The sequence below is a fragment of the Hemitrygon akajei genome, chromosome 2 (genome assembly GCF_048418815.1).
Source record: "Hemitrygon akajei chromosome 2, sHemAka1.3, whole genome shotgun sequence".
NCBI classification, from domain to species: domain Eukaryota; kingdom Metazoa; phylum Chordata; class Chondrichthyes; order Myliobatiformes; family Dasyatidae; genus Hemitrygon; species Hemitrygon akajei.
The window spans coordinates 95,021,684-95,039,810 of NC_133125.1; the positions used below are offsets into that span (position 1 = coordinate 95,021,684).

An 18,127-nucleotide genomic window follows, 5' to 3' on the forward strand; every position below is an offset into this window, starting at 1 on the left:
TTTAATATCACCAGCATATGTTGTGAAATTTGGTGTTTTTACGGCTGCAGTACACTAATACATAAGAATAACTGAATTATAGTAAGTAATATGGTTGCCATGAAGGCATGGTGATGGGGGCCCTTAAAAATAGATGCCTCCTTTTTGAAAGCATCGCCATACTATGGAGGCTAGTGCTCATGATGGGGCTGATTGAGTTTACAACTTTCTGCAGCTTCTTTCGATCCTGTGCAGTAGCTAACACCCCCGATATCTGAGACCATTAATCAGAGGGTTGAGTACTGAGTGTTTCACATCTCTGTGAGAAAGTGAACTGAGCCTTTAACTCATTCAACAAAAAGACCACTTGCATATCCTGCAGGACGTGGATAGTGCAGCAAATCCTCAATGCTACACTGTAGTCTCAACCAAAAATCTCATGCTTCACTTCCTGCAGAACAATACTTCTGACTCTCAGACAAGAGAGTTGCCAACTCCATGCTTGCCATCTTCAGAAGTTTTCTGATGACTCTGCCATAGTTGGATGCATCAGCAAGGGAGATGAGGCTGAATACAGGGCTACGGTGGGAAACTTTGTCACATGGTGCGAGCAGAATCATCTGCAGCTTAATGTGAAAAAGACTAAGGAGCTGGTGGTGGACCTGAGGAGGGCTGAGGCACCAGTGACCCCTGTTTCCGTCCAAGGGGTCAGTGTAGACGTGGTCGAGGATTACAAATACCTGGGGATACAAATTGACAATAAACTGGACTGGTCAACGAATACTGAGGCTGTCTACAAGAAGGGTCAGAGCTGTCTCTATTTCCTGAGGAGACTGAGGTCCTTTAACATCTGCCGGACGATGCTGAGGATGTTCTACAAGGCTATGGTGGCCAGTGCTATCATGTTTGCTGTTGTGTGCTGGGGCAGCAGGCTGAGGGTAGCAGACACCAACAGAATCAACAAACAGTTCTTTAGTCATTTGAACAGCAGGATCTTGATGGGCCAAAAGGACAATAGGCTGAGGTGCTGGACCCCTGCGACAATTAACATAGCGTAAGTTTTGAGAATTCGTGCCTGTCAGCAATAAGTTGGCCCAGCTGTCAGTGAACCAGTCTGACTTGCACACTTAAACAAGCTCTCAGTTCTACTTGCCCACTTCTCGAGGGATTGATAAGATTACTCTTTTGGTCGTTGTTCTGATTGAATACCTTCCTTTTGTGCTGCAATAATTACATAAATTGACAGTCCTGTGCAGTGTGAGGGTAGGATTGCTGTGCAGCAGTTAAATTACCAGCACTCCAGAGGCCAGTACAAACAGCCTAGAGACTTGAGTTCAAATACCACCATGTCATCCATGGAAAATAAGAGTCACGCTGCATCGTGACATTTTGCACTGCTGCCTTGTAGCTCCGGGAACCCAGGATTGATCCTGACATCTGTGCTGCTTGGGCAGAATCTGCATATTTTCTCGATGTGTGTGGGGTTCTGAGGAATATTCTGGTCCCCTCCCTCATCCAAAAGATGCGCACTTGGTTAATCAGGTACTGTGGATGGCCATTTAGTGTAAGTAACTAGAAAAAAGAATCAAAGATGAGTTGATTTGCAAGGGCCACAGGAACTAAGGGGAGAAGGAGTGGAGCTAATAGGACCACTCATCTGGGAGCTGGCATAAACCTAATAGGCCACTAGCATTCATTTATTTCATTTTTAGAGCCTTTGAGTCATAGAATTTAATTGAAACTTAAATTTTTTGTAATTTTTTGTCTTGCTCTGTAATTCCACCAAAAAAAAGTATCATGACATACATCAGTGATAATAAACCTGATTCTGACTCTGATAGTAATTAGTGTGAATCTAAAAAATTGTATCAGTTGTATTGTTTTATCTGTTGGTTGTGCAAGTTCTATCCAACATTTTTTTAAAAATGGCACACCAAGACTGACTGGCTATTGCTTTCACCTTGGCCACATCACGGCCCTTAGTTCCACATCAAATAAGGCATATTCTCAGATTTTCTCTTAAAAATGCCATCCCTTACTCTCAAATTCCTCCCATTTTTGCTGCATCTGCTGTCAGGCTGAGGCATTTTATTCCAGAGCTACTTTTTCAAAGAAGGATATCCCTTCCTCCACTATCAACGCTACCCTCACCCACATCTCTTCCACTTCACACACGTCTAACCTCACTCCATCCTCCCGCCACCCCACCACCTCTTGTCCTTACCTGCGTCCAGCACATAATTCTCCGTAACTTCCACCACCTCCAACGGGATCCTATTATCAAACACAACTTTCTCTCCCACCCCACTTTCTGCTTTCCACAGGGATCTCTCCCTGCGTGACTTCCTTGTCCATTTGTCCCACCTCATTGATTTCCCTCCTGGCACATTCTTGCAAGTGGAACAAGTGCTGCACCTGCCCTACACCTCCTCCCTGTCTACTATTCAGAGCCCCAGAAAGTCCTTCCAGGTGAGGCAACACTTCACCTGTGAGTCTGTTGGGGTCATCTACTGTATCTGGTGCTCCCGGTGTGGCTTCCTGTATATCAATGAGTCCTGATGAGGATTGGAAGACAGCTTCACTGAGCCCCTAAGCCCAATCTGTCAGAAAAAGAGGGATCTCACAGTGGCCAACCATTTCAGTTCTACTTCACATTCCCATTTCGACATGTCAGTCCATGGCTTATTCTACTGTCGCAAAGAGGCCACACTCAACTTGGAGGAGCAATGTCTTATATTCTCTCTGGGTAACCTCCAACCCTGATAGGATAAACATCGATTTCTCGAACTTCTGGTAATACCTCTCCACCCCACTCTCCTTCATCATTTCCCTTTCCCATTTCCCTCGCTCACTTTATCTCCTTTCCTGTCCATCACCTCCCTCTGAAGCATCTCCCCTTCTCTTTCTTCCATGACCTGCTGTGCTCTTTCAGGTTCTCCCTTCTAAAGCCCTTGATCTATTTCACCAATCGACTTCCCAGTTCTCTACTTCTCCACTCCCCCTCTTCCGGTTTCATCTATCACCTACTACATTGTACTTCTTTTTCTCCTTCCCCACCTTCCTACTCTGACTCCTCAGCTTTTTTCTCTGGTCTTGATGGAGGGTCTCAGACTGAAGTGTTGACTGTTCACTCTTTCTCCATAGGTCCTCCCTAGTCTGCTGAGTTCCTCCAGTATTCTTGTGTGTTGCTCGGATTTCCGGCGTCTGCCGATTTTCTCCTGTTTCTTTTCTCAGGTGTTCTTCTAGCTGCCATTCCCTCACCATCCCCCACCCTCCATCTGTGTTAAAGATTTTTTATCTGGTTTAAGCATTCTCTCCGGTTCAACAGAGCCGGTCACTTCAGTACTAAGCTGTGCATTTTAAATTTAAGAAATTGTCCAATATGTATTCATGTGATAGCGTAACCCGAGGGGAAGTTTTCAACTACAGGATAACCTTGTGATGTGAACTGGATATTATTTCTTTCAAAAGTACCCCTGTGTCCACTTCTCCAATCTTTCAGCAGACAGATTGAAAACACTTCAATGAGACAAGGTCAGATGCAGATAGCTGAGTGGCCCTATCTTTTTCAGAGAACTAATGAATGTACGGTGTAGCATTTAAATGATAAAAAACATATTAATCTCCCTGTATATTCCATTAATAATGTTGCATTTCACTGTATTAGTGAGCTGACTTCTACTTACTTTAGTTGCAGTAATGTTGAGAATAATTTGCCCCAAAATTTTTTGTGTATTTTGTTGCACCTCTTCAGAAAGAACCACTAGCTCTTGTCACAATACAATATAGTTATATAGCATGCCCTGACTATATCCTAAGGTGCTTCACAAAAGCCTTAATAAAGCTTGATCCCAGGCTATATAAGGAGGTATCAGGTCTAGAGATTAGTGTCTCAGTGGGTAAAGTCTGAGATGGTAAAATTAAAATCAGAAATGTGCAAGATGCAAAATCATTTGGGGACTGTATTTAAATCTGCATAGCATTCGGAATAAGGTGGACAAGCTCGTGGTGCAATTAAGGAGTGGTTGGTATGACGTTGTGGGCTGCATTGAGTCATGGCTGAAAGATGGCCAAAGTTGGGAGCTTAATGTCAAAGGATATACTTTGCGTCGAAATGACAGGCATGAAAGCATAGGCAGTGGAGTGATTCTGTTGGTGAGAGATAGAATTTCATCTTTAGAAACAGGAGAATAGGGTCACAGAATGTTGAATCTTTGTGGGTGGTGTTAAGAAACCCTAAGGGTTAAAAAACTATTATGGGAGTCATATATATGTCTCCAAATAGTAGTCAAGAAGTGGGATTGAGATTGCAAAGGGAGCTGGAAAAGGCATGTAACATATGGGTAATGTCACAATTGTAATGAAGACTTTAATATGTGAGGGGATTGGGAAAATCAGGTTGGTATCAGATTGCAGAAGAGGGAATTTGTTGAATGCCTACAAGAAGGCTCTTAAGAGCAGCTTGTGCTTGAGCTTAGTAGGGGAAAGGCTGTCTTAGATTGGGTGTTAAAACCCAGATCTTATTAGGAGGCTTAATGTAAAAGAACCCTAAGAAAGCAGTGATCAAAATATGATTGAACTCATACTGTAGTTTGAGAGGCAGATGCATAAGTAACATGCATCAGTATCACAATGGAATAAAGGGAATTACAAAGGCATGAGAGAGGAGCTTGCACAGATAGATTGGAGGGGGAAACTGGTGGGGATGATGGCAGAGCAGAGGTGGCTGAAGTTTCTGGGAATAGTTCACAAGGCGCAGGATAGAACAAGTTCTCAAATGGCAGGGCTAGGCAACCGTGGCTGAGAAGGGGAGTTAAAGACTGTAAGAAAGCCAAGGAATTGTGTATACGGTAGAAAAAGTGAATGGGAAATTGGATGATTGGGAAGCTTTTAAAATCCAGCAAAAGGCAACTAAAAAAGCCATAAGAAGGGAAATGATGAAGTATGAGAGAAAACTAGCCAATAATATAAAGCAGGATACTGAAAGTTTTTTTCAATTACATAAAGAGTAAAAGGGAGGTGAGAGTTGATATTGGACCACTTGAAAACTGATGCTGGTTGAGGTAGTAATGGGGGATAAGGAAATGGTAGATGAACTTAATGAGTACTTTGCACATGTCATCATTGTGGAAGACACTAGCAGTGTGCCAGAGCTCCGTGAGTGTCAGGGAGCAGGAGTGAGTGCCATTGCTATTCCAAAGAAAAACATGCTAGGCAAACTCAAAGCTCTTGAGGTGGATAAGTCACCTGGACCAGATAGACTATATCCCAGTCCAGAGAGAGGTTGCTAAAGAGATAACGGATGCATTAGTCATGATCTTTCAAGAATCACTTGATTCTGGCATGGTCCTGGAGGACTGGAAGATTGCAAATGTCACTCCACTCTTTAAGAAGGGATGAAGACAAAAAAAAAGGAAATTATAGGCCAGTTAGCATAAGCTCAATGGTTAGGAAAGTGTTGGGATTCTATTATTAAGGATGACATTTTGGTAAGGTACTTGGAGACTAATGATAAAATAAGTCCAAATTAATATGGTGTCTGTAAAGGGAAATCTTGCTTGATAAAGCTGTTAGAATTTTTTCATGGAAGTAACCAGCACAGTGGATAAAGGTGGATGTGATTTACTTGGATTTTCAGAAGGCATTTGATAATATGCCACACATGAGGTTGCTTAAGAAGATAAACTCATATGGCATTACAGGAAAAATACTGGCATGCATAGAGGAATGGTTGACAGGCAGGATGCAGCGAATGGAGTAAAGGGGCCTTTTTCTGGTTAGCTGCCAGTGACTAGAGGTGTTCCTGAAGGGTATTATTGAGACCGCTACTTTTAACATTGTTTATCAGGGATTCAGCTAATGGAATTGCTGGCTTTTTGGCAAAGTTTGCAGATGATACGAAGATAGGTGGTGGGGTAGGTAGTACTGAGGAAGCAATGCAATTGCAGCAGGCCTTAGACAAATTGGAAGAATGAGCAAAAAAGAGGCAGATGGAATACAGGAATAGAGTGTTGGGAAATGTTGGTAAAAGGAACAACAGTGCAGCCTATTATCTAAATAAGGAGAAAATTCAAACATCAGAGGTGCAGAGGGACTTAGGAGTCCTCGTGCAAGACTCCCAGAAGGTAAACTTACAGGTTGAGTCTGTAGTAAAGAAGGCAAATGCAATGTTGGCATTTATTTCAAGGGGAATAGAATATAAAAGCAAGGAGATAATGCTGAGGCTTTATAAGACACTAGTCAGGCTGCACATGGAGTATTGTCAACAGTTTTGGGCAGCATACCTCAGAAAGGATATGTTGTCATTGGAGAGAATCCAGAGGAGTTTCATGAGGATTATTCTGGGAATGAAGCTGTTAACTTCGGAGGAGCATTTAGCAGCTTTGGGCCTGTACTCACTGGAACTTAGAAGAATGCAGAGGGATCTCCTTGAAACCTGTTGTATGTTGAAAGGACTAGATAAGGTGGATTGGAGAGGATTTTTCCTATGGTTTCTTATAACTAGAGGGCACAGCCGCAAAAACTGAGGGGAAACCTTTTAGAACAGAGGTAAGGAGGATTTTTTTTTAGCCAGAGATTAGTGAATCTGTGGAATGCTCTGCCACAGACTGCGGTGGAGGCCAAGTGCATGAGGATATTTAAGGCAGAAGTTATTAGTTTCCTGATTGGTCAGGACATCAAATTATATGATGAGAAGGCAGGTGTATGGGTTTGAGTGGGGTCTGGGATCAACCATGATGGAATGGCGGAGTGGGCTGGATGGCCTAATTCTGCTCCTGTGTCTTATCGACTGTAAATTACCAGAGCAATGGGTGGAGCAAGGCAATGGAGGGATTGATAAACTCATGAAAATGTTAAAACTGAGGTATTTGCCACCTGAGACCCCAGGTAGCTCAACAACCCCAGGAGTGAATAACAAACCCACGATTGTTGGTTTGGATCTAACCAGCAACGCTTTGGATGGGGTCAAAAATACAAGTGGAAATAAATTTTTGGCAGTCAACTCCCAAAGGAACCAAGATGTGTTTGAGGGGTTTGTTGAGGTGATGGAGATGTCAATGAGTAATATTGGTGTTGGAGTAGATAAAGTCCAGGGTTAAATGCTGGAACTGGCTTGATGCAGCATTTTGGTGAACATAGATCAGTTTGACCAAAGGGCCTGTTTCTTTGTTTAACTATGATTTTATGAGTATATTAATACTAGGAAGTTCACTATAGGGTTAAATAGGAGACTGAACTTGCAAATAGCTTGCTTTAGTCTCAGGCAGTGTTTATGGACAGGGGTAGAACTAGGGACGGTGGATGGAATTTCTTCTTGAAATAGAAGAGACAGGCATTGGTATTCATCATATTTTGTCAGAAGAAATGTTTGTTCTTGACAAAAACAGCACAACAAATTGGGATCAGTGGAGAGATTTAAAGAGATAATGAAGGGATTGAGCTGGATGTTGTCAGCAGAATGTGGAATCTTCCCTTTGTTTCTAACATATGTCATCACTTTTAAAGTCATTTTTAAAACTTTGCTCATTAACTAAGCTTTTGTGCAACCATTTGTGTTTCCTTCTTCTCCCTACTTCTTATTAAATGTGATGGGAGTAAATCCTTAGTTTTGTTATCTCCATCAGAACAATATAATTAAAATGTGCTTAAGAAATATAAACGTAATACCCAGCAAGAATAGTGATGTATTTACCCTGTCAACCTGTTGAAAAATAGTGAACATTTCATATTAGATCTCTCATTATTTTTCTCTGCTTCACTGACTATACTGTTTACTTGAGTTTAAAGTCCTTCATTAAAACTACATTGACTTACTCTTGCCTTCATTTTACTGTATTATTGTTGGAACTTTCCAGAATTTGTTTAACTTTGCAACATCCTTGTATTGGTTTAATGGCATATTACCTGCTTTGTCTCCTTGTTCTTGCATCAGGCCAAATTGCTGATGCAGGAAATGGTCATCTGGCCATTCAATTCTCATGAGCTATGATTTCACAACAACTAGCTTTCAGCCCTTCATTGTGAGGTCTGTACTGGACTTATGCACATGTAATATAAATAAGACCATAAGATATAGGAGCAGAATTAGGCCATTTGGCCCATCGAGTCTGTTCTGCTATTTTCATCATGGTTGATCCGATTTACATCTCAGCCCCAATCTCCTGCCTTCTTCCCTTACCCCTTCATTCCCTGACAAATCAAAAATCTATCAACGTTTGCCTTAAATCTACATAAAGATTTGGCCTCTACAGCTGCCTATGGCAAAGAATTCCACAGACACACCACTCTCTGGCTAAAGAAATTCCTCCTCATCTCCATTCTAAAAGGATACCCCTCTACTCTTAGTCTTAAACTCTCAAACCATAGCAAACATCCTCTCCACATCCACTCTATCAAGGCCTTTCACCATTTGGTAAGTTTGAAAGAGGTCACCCCTCATTCTTCTAAATTCTAGTGAACACAGGCCCAGAGCCATCAAACACTTTTCATATGACAAGCCATTCAATCCTGGAATAATTTTCGTAAACCCCTCTAGTTTTAGCACATCCTTTCTACGATACGGGACCTGCCAGCTTTCTCTCATAATCTTTTTTCCCTTTCCTAATTAAGCCCTTTGTCCTCCTCTGCTGGTCTCTGAATTTCTCCCAGTCCTCAGGTGTGCCGCTTTTTTTTTGCAAATTTATATGTTTCTTCTTTGGACTTGATACTATCCCTAATTTCCCTTGTCAGCCACGGGTGCACTACCTTCCCTGGTTTATTCTTTTGCTAAACTGGGATGAACAATGGTTGTAGTTCATCCATGTGATCTTTAAATGCTTGCCATTGCATATCCACTGTCAACCCTTTAAGTATCATTTGCCAGTCTATCTTAGCTAATTCACGTCTCATACCTTCAAAGTTACCCTTCTTTAAGTTCAGAATCTTTGTTTCTGAATTAACTGTCACTCTCCATCTTAATGAAGAATTCCACCATATTATGGTCACTCTTACCCATGGGGCTTCGTATGACAAGATTGCTAACTAACCCTTCCTCATTGCTCAATACCCAATCTAGAATGGCCTGCTCTCTAGTTGGTTCCTCTACATGTTGGTTCAGAAAACCATCCCGCATTCATTCCAAGAAATCCTCTTCCTCAGCACCCTTACTAATTTGGTTCACCCAATCTATATGTAGATTGAAGTCACCCATTATAACTACTGTTCCTTTATTGCACGCAAATCTAATTTCCTGTTTAATGCCATCTCCAACCTCACTACCACTATTAGGTGGCCTGTACAGAACGCCCACCAGCGTTTTCTACCCCTTAGTGTTATGCAGCTCTACCCATATTGATTCCAAATCCTCTAGGCTAATGTCCTTCCTTTCTGTTGCGTTAATCTCCTCTCTAACCAGCAATGCTACCCCACCTCCTTTTCTTTCCTGTCTATTCCTCCTGAATATTGAATATCCCTGGATGTTGAGCTCCCATCCTTGGTCACCCTGGAGCCATGTCTCTGTGATCCCAACTATATCATATTCATTAATAACTATCTGCACATTCAGTTCATCCACCTTGTTACGAATGCTCCTCGCATTGACACACAAAGCCTTCAGGCTTGTTTTTACAACACTCTTAGCCCTTATGCAATTATGTTGAAAAGTGGCTCTTTTTGATTTTTGCCCTGGATTTGCCTGCCTGCCACTTTTACTTTTCACCTTACTACTTTTTGCTTCTACCCTCATTTTACACCCCTCTGTCTCTCTGCACTTGTTCCCATCCCCCTGCCACATTAGTTTAAAGCCTCCTGAACAGCAGTAGCAAACGCTCCCCCTAGGACATTGGTTCCAGTCCAGCCCAGGTGCAGACCGTCCTGTTTATACCAGTCCCACCTCCCCCAGAACTGGTTCCAATAACCCAGAAATTTGAATCCCTCCCTGTTGCACCATTTTTCAAGCCACGTATTTAACTGAAATATCCTCCTATTTCTACTCTGACTAGCACTGGTAGTAATCCAGAGATTATTACCTTTGTGGTCCTACTTTTTATTATATCTCCTAATTCCCTAAATTCACCTTGTAGGACCTCATCCCATTTTTTACCTATATCGTTCGTACCTATGTGCACCACGACCACTGGCTGTTCACCCTCCCATTCCAGAATGTCCTGCAGCCGCTCAGAGACATCCTTGACCCTTGCACCAGAGAGGCAACATACTATCCTGGAGACTCGTTTGCGGCCGCAGAAACGCCTATCTATTCCCCTTACAACGGAATCCCCTATCACTATAGCTCTCTCACTGCTTTTCCTTCCCTCCTGTGCCGCAGAGCCACCCATGGTGCAGTGAACTCGGCTGCTGCTGCCTTCCCCTGATGAGACATCTCCCCCAACTGTATCCAAAACAGTATATCTGTTTAGGGGGAGATGACCTCAGGGGACTCCTGCACTACCTGCCTACTGCTACACTGTCTAGTGGCCACCCCTTCCCTTTCTGCCTGTGTAGCCTTTACCTATATTCTAGTCCTCTTGAAATGAATGCTAACATTGCAATTGCCTTCCTCACCATAGGTCCAATCTGCAAATTAACCTTTAGGGAATCATGCACAAAGACTCCCAAGTCCCTTTGCATCTCAGTGCTTTGTATTTTCTCTCCATTTAGAAAATAGTCAACCCTTTCATTTCTTCTACCAAAGTGCATGACTATACACTTTCCAACACTTTATTCATCTGCCATTTCTTTGCCCATTCTTCTAATCTAAATCCTCTGTAGCCTCTGTACTTCATCAAAATGACCTGCCCCTCCACCTATCTTCATTTAGTCTGCAAACTTAGCAACAAAGCCATCAACTCCATAATCAAAATCATTGACATATACCATAAAAAGACACCTCTGGCACACCACTAGTCATCAGCAGCCAGAAAGAAAAGGCTCCCTTTATTCCCACTCTTTGCTTCCTGCCAATCAGCCACTGCTTTCTCCATGCTGGAATCTTTCCTGTAATACCATGGACTCATAGCTTGTTGTGCAGCCTCATGTGTGGCAGCTTGTCAAAGACCTGAAAATCCAAGTACATAACATCAACCAATTCTCCATTGTCTATCATGCATGTTACTTCTTCAAAGAATTCCAACAGATTTTTTCAGGCAAGGTTTTCCCTTGAGGAAACTAAGCTGACTATGGCCTATTTTATCATGTGCCTCCAAGATCCCTGAGACCTCATCCTTAATAACTGGCTCCAACATCTTCCCAAACGCTGAAGTCAGACTAACTGGCCTATAGTTTCCTTTCTTCTGCCTCTCTCCCTTCTTGAAGAGTAGAAAATCATTTGGAATTTCCCTGTCTTGCAGAACAATTCCAGAACCTAGTGATCCTTGAAAGATCATTACTAATGCCTTTGTGATCTCTTCATCCATCTCTTTCAGAACTCTGTGATGTACACCATCTGGTCCAAGTGACTTACCAACCTTCAGATCTTTCAGTTTCCCAAGAACCTTCCCTCTAGTTGTGGTAAATTCACACACTTCATGCCCCCTGACACCTGGAACTTCCACCATCCTGCTAGTATCTTCCACAGTGAAGACTAATACAAAATACTTATTCAGTTCATCTGCTATTTTGTGATCCCCCATTACTACCTCTACAGCATTGTTTTCCAGCAGTCCAATATCCACTCTTGCCTCTGTTTTACATTTAATGTGTCTGAAGAAGGATTTGGTATCCTCCTTAATGTTATTGGTTATCTTACCTTACCTATTTCATTCTTACCTTCTTAATGAAATTTTAATTGCCTTCTGTTAGTTTTTGAAAGCTTCCCAATCCTCTTACCACTAATTTTTGCTCCATGATATGCCCTCTCTTTGGCTTATATGTTGGCATTGATTGTTCTTGTTAGCCATGAAATCTTTCCTTTGGGATTAATCTGGGACAAATCAACAGATTTAACTGTCAGGCCTGTCAGTTTGTGTCATCATCGGACTTCTCCTGGAGTTCATTGGCAAGGCCTAATCTTGCTTTGATTCCTCATCTTTACACTGGTGAATCACCTCTCAACTCTTGTAACAGGCTAGATGCTGGCCAGCGTTCGAGGCCTTCGTTAATGTTAATGAGTTTCTTGACCACAGTTGAGGTGAAGGGAAAGAGTTGATATGTATCAATGAACTTTATTCTTATTTAATAAATAGTTGACTGAATTTTAAGTTATTTGTATGTGTGCGACTGTCCTCTTTGGGATATAGCTCAATGGTGCTTGATGCTTTGGTTCAATCCTTGGCATTTCCATACCATTTGCCTCAATCTCTTTAAGATGCTGAGGATATTTTTCTTTGAGGGTTAATCTCGAAGCATGGGACATAGTTTCAGAACAAGTGATGTCCATTTAAGGCGGAGATCAGGAGGAAATTTCCTATCTTTCATGAATATTTAGATCAATCTGCTTCAGAAAACCATGGAGGCTAAATCATTGAATATATTCAGGGTGAAATACATACATTTTGGTATCAGGTGTTCAAGGCCTATGGGAAACTAGCTGGAAAATGAATTTTAGGACAATGTCAGATTAGCTACCATCTTATTTAATGGCAGAGGAATCTCAAAAACAACTGTGACGTTCTAATGCTGCATTTCTTGTGTTCCTATTATTTAAATTCAGTGACGCCTTTGGCAGAAGGTAAGACTTCAAAACCATGTTTTTCTTCCATTGAAGTCTGTCAGAACCTTTCTAGTGGCAGGGCCTCTGTACAATGCTGCCTCCAGACATTATTACTGTCCAGACCTCAATGATCTGACTTCCACATCCATCCAAGGTATGTGTGGTGGCCATAGCTAATAATTGCCGTGGACAAATTCAGCAAGATTGATGCATTTGGATAATCCATGAGATATGAAGTGCATACGCGAAGGAGTAGGCCATTCATTTCCTCAAACTATGCCTAGTTTAGCTAGATTATGTTCCCTTTGTGACAATATATTGATCTGTCTTGGTTATTTATCCCTTTCAAACATATCCAAAGCCAAAATCAATTAACCTCATTTTGAATTATGTAAATAAAAGTTGATTCACTCCTTAACACAGTAGAATGCTGGTGCCTTGCTTTAGGAAATTAAAATTAGTTATCTCTGCCACCTAGAGGCTATTAAAATATTACAGTTTTTCAAAAGCATTCCGCGAACAAAGAAGGTTTTCTTACTCTTACTTTATTGATATAGAAAACACCTAATTCATAAAATACCTGTTCTTATTTTGAAGGTTATTTACTACCATTCAAAGTAAGTGTTTCGAAGTAGAGCTCTTTCTCTGTTTGACATTTCTTAATTTCAATTAAAATTATATCAAATCAAAATTTCTGTTGTTTTATTTAAATACCTCAGGCCGAGTTTTATTGTGTAATATTTGTCAACATCTTCCAAAATCAAGTAGTCTGTAAAGCTTATTGCAGTAAAACTTACTTTGAGTTAATCAGTGTCCTTTAGTGAAGGGAACACGTTGCCTCTACTGAACTACTCTCACTGGTTCCTTCATAATGGTAATTGCATGCTATCATCAAATTATATTCAGAGCCGAAGTGCTCTTTTTTTGTTTAATTCAACACTTTCTATTCTCTTGATTGCCAAATTTGTGTTTTTCTTGAATAGAAATTCAGAAAGGCATTTCTAAATTAAAATTAAGGTCTGATCCTAGAATGAAACATCCCAAGCTGAAGAAGTACATTAATTAGAAATGTATTCTCAGAGAGATCAAAGTGAATTTGATTACTGAGCAGTTGAAAAGAACTGATTACATTTTTTAGAACTTTTATTGGCTACCCTGCTGACTCCAGACTACAAAGTAAATTAAATATATCAAAAAGTTCTTGAGACAAATTTCCTTTTATCAATATTGTTTGTCTCTATATTCTATATTGTAACAATGTCTTAAAATTAAAATATGCATAAACACTCCCAGTTCTCAGTTCTGTCAGATCCTTCATGATCAATGTTAACAAAAATCATCATCTCTGCAAACTCCCTCCCCTTATACACCTCGATATATCCCACCTTTGAACCCTCATCCCATGTCAAATTCAAATCACAATCAAATCGAATTATCATTCAGCCATACATGAATACAGTCGAACAAAACAACGTTCCTCTGGAAACGAGGCACAAAACAAACACTGCACATTCAAGATAGTGAGCACACATATGGTCACGCAATATATGTATTTAGCCCAAAAGACTGAGTGACGTGCCCCACAAACTGATGGTGTCAGTTCCCAGCAATTCACAGATGAACACATGCACGCAAGCTATTTTGTCATTCCACCGATTGGACACTTGGAGGAGCTCCGATGGGAGAGGCCAATCGCCAACTGAGCATGGACGTCATGCTACACTGCCTCCAGCATCTCCTGGACTGCAGCAGCAAGCAAGCCCACGGTTTGAGGCTCAGCCCCCACTACAGCCAAGACTCCACCTCCACTGCTCCCACGGGTTATGCAGTGAGCTGGGTAATCTTACAAGAAAGCATTATTTGCCATTTGCCGTGCAGAAATAGAACCAAACCAGACAAAATTAGTGATTACACTCCAATGCAAGTTTCTACCCAACTATTTCAAATAATTATTTTGACATAACTATTTCTTCTACATGATTTGTAGTTTTCAAGCTTCCCAAAAGCCCCACATGAATCAAAATATCACAGGCTGTGCATTTTAGACGGAGGATGAGGAAGCTATTCATTTCTCCTCGGAGCACAGGAAGTTTAAAGGAGATTTGATGTAGATGCTGATGTGTCTGACAGGATAAACAGAAGGAAACTCTTCTGATTGCAGAAAGCTCAAGACTCTGTTGACCCTAGTTTAACACTTTTCCACAGATACAATTAGTATTGAGAAAAAATGTTTTATATCGGAAGCAGTAATGGTCTGGAACATTACTAATTGGAGCGTTTAAAACTGAATTGGGTGGGCACTGATGAAAAATACTTTACAACACAACAAGGAGAGAAAAGAAGATGGAGTTGATAGAATTCTTCTTAAGCAGACCCTTGGGATCAAGATGGATTTGTGGATTCTGATTCATGAAACTAGTGTGGGGCAGGGTGTGGCTAACAAGGAGGCAAGCATAGGTATAGCTCCTTCCATTTCTTATGCAAGGCCTTTGAGTGCTCTGAATATATGACTGCAATATTCTTAATACTATCCCATTGTTCTTCTTCCACGTCCACTTAGCCTAAGGTCCCAAGAAGTTGTTAAGGATATTGCATTTATTCAGTTTGAGCAAAGCTCATATTACTTTCTCCGCCAGAGCTCAGGTTAGAGTGGCCTCAAGCATTCACATGTCTTAGCTTTCACAATGTAGCTGTTGGAAAGTGAACGGGCCTCAATGCAAGCAATATTGCTACACAAGAAGCTGCTGATGTTGGTTTACTCCTCCTCCAGGTAAGTTTGGAGGATTTTGGAACCAAGCACCAAAATCTGTACCAATACCAATGTAATAACAAAGTTGGACTTGAACAAGCCCTGCCCACCAAATACTTGTAAGCTTTTGACAGCCTGCAAAGTCCCACCTCAGTCTTCTGGTTGTAAACACTATTGAGGCATTTCAGTGACCAAAATTTGTAAATTAAAATTGTAAAATATTAAAACAAAAACATTAAAAATATATATAAAACAAAGCACAAAAATCAACACATTTGTAAACAAGAGATTCTTCAGCTGCTTGAACAACACACAAAATGCTGGAGGAACTCAGCAAATCATGCAAAATCAATGGAGGGGAATAAACATTTGATATTTTGGGCTGACACCTTTCATCAGGACTGGAAAGGAAGTGAGCAAAAGCCAGAATAATGGGGAGGGGAAGGGTAAAGAGTATTAGCTGATAGGTGATGAGTGAGACCAGGGTAGGGGGAAGATGGTTAGTTGAGGGAGAATGACCTGCTGGATATGGAGCTTGTGAGGTAAGGACGAAGGGAATCCTATCCCTGTTGTTGCAGGAGGATGTGGTGACAGCCAATTTTTGGGAAATGGAAGTGATACGAGTGAGAGTTGTTGTTTGGACTCAGAAAGGTAGAGGTCAGTCCACAGTCTTCAACAGCACCACCCTTGTCTGCAAGTTTGTTGATGCAGTTGCGATCACCTATCATCAGTCGGCTTTCCCACTTTCACCTTCTTACTTGGCTTCCTTCCCTGTCCAGTCTCATCCTAAAACATTATTGCTTATTCTCCCCCATAGAAGCTGGCTGACTTGTTGAGTTCCTCCAGCATTCTGAGAGCAACTCAGCAGCACAATTCACTTATTATTTCATCTCTGTAGCTTCCTCTCTATAAGAATGGACTTGTAGAGCCCATGGCAAATCTAGCTTGACGCAGGGTTTGAAAGCAGATTCCCCAGTGTAAGTGTTGGGGAACCTCCGCAGAATCCTGCCGTACCATGGGACATGCCCCCCCCCCCCCCCTAAAACTTGACTGGTAATTTCTCTCTTTGGGACTTCCTACCTTAAAGTGGAAATCACAAAATTTATTGGCATTTACAGTATATTGAGAAATCATCAGTAGAAACTAAGTGGGACTGTTTGATGTGCACAACACAGTTTTGGCTAACAAGCTTATCCTCAGGAATCAACAAAAATATAGCTTTTGTAAATTATCATACACAGGGTTACAATAGCTGGAAAAAGGCCCTCGATACCAATGAGAAACCACCCATTTTACAGACACATCAGAAGGAGAATATGAATCAGAATCAGGTTTATTATCACTGATGTATGTTGTGAGATTTATTGTTTTGCAGCAGCAGTACATTGCAATGCATAAAATATACTGTACATTACAATAAGAAAAAATATATACATATACAGTATATATATGCATGCATACACATATACTGTACATACATACAAATATATACATTACTCTGCTGAAGTCTTTGGCACATGTAAAAAAGTTCTGTAAAGTGAAGACTTTTTCAAAATAAAATGAAATCTTTCTAAATTTCAAAAATATTATTACAAGGAATAGTAAAGAGTAAAAAACTAAAATCAATATTTAGTGTTACCACCTTTGCTTTTAAAATTGCAGCAATTCTCTTCAATACACTGTGTGCAGTTTTATGAGAATATCAGCTGGTAGGTTGTTCCAAGCATCTTGGAGAATATGCCAGAGACATTTATATATATATGTAGGTACCTCTTGTACCAAATAAAATGGCCATTGAGTGTATGTTCATGGTCTGCTGCTGTAGATCATCCACTTCAAGGTTTGAAATTTAGAGATGTTCTTCTACATACCTCTGTTGTAATGCAAGCTTATTTGAGTTACTGTTGCCTCCAGTTTGAACCAGTCTGACCATTCCTCTGCCCTCTTTCATTAACAAAATATTTCACCCACAGAACTGCTCATCTCTGGATTTTGTTTTGTTTTCACACTATTTTCTGCAAACCGTAGACTGTTGTGTGTGAAAATTCCAGGAGACCAGCACTTTCTCAGATACTGGAACGACCCTGTCTGGCACCAACAATCATTCCACGGTCAAATTCACGTAGATCACACTTCTTCCCCATTCTGAAGTTTGGTCAGAATAACAACTGAACCTCTTGATCATGAGTACATTGAGTTACTGCCACATGAGTGGCTGCTTAGATATTTGCATTATAGAGCAGGTATACAGGTGTACCTAATAAAGTGGCAAAAAGAAAGCAAAAATAGTGAGGTAGTATTCATGCCTTCATTGACTGTTCAGAAGTCTGATGGCAGAGGGGAAGAAGCTGTTCTTAAAGTGTTGTGTGTGTGTGTGTCTTCAGGCTTTTGAATCTCTTTCCTGATGGTTGTAACGAGAAGAGGGCAACTCTGCTTAATGGAGGTCCTTAATGATGGACATGGCCTTCCTGAGCAGAAGTCAGCATTGAACCTGGGTCACTGTGGCTGTGAGACAGCAGTACTACTAGCTGTGGATCTGCGCGAGTAACTATACTTCAGGCTTTACAAGAAAAAATATCATTTAAATAATGTACAACTTGTGGAAAGTTACATCTTAAAAGAAGGTAGAATAAAAGCACTTAAACCTTCCTCTGTACCAGCTGACTATTAGCTTCAGAGTGGATTTTCTATTGACCAGGGTCCATTATTAGATCACTTGCAAAACTATTTGAAGGGTTCCATTAAAGAGTGTTAAGTAAAATTCTGATGCT

The 18,127-nt window shown here is 40.9% G+C and overlaps 1 protein-coding gene across 4 annotated transcripts in view; it reads left to right on the forward strand.

Moving 5' to 3' along the window:
- Positions 1 to 18,127, forward strand: part of kynu (kynureninase) — a 257,201-nt gene that overhangs the window by 188,056 nt on the left and 51,018 nt on the right. The gene's annotated exons all lie outside the window — the stretch shown is intronic.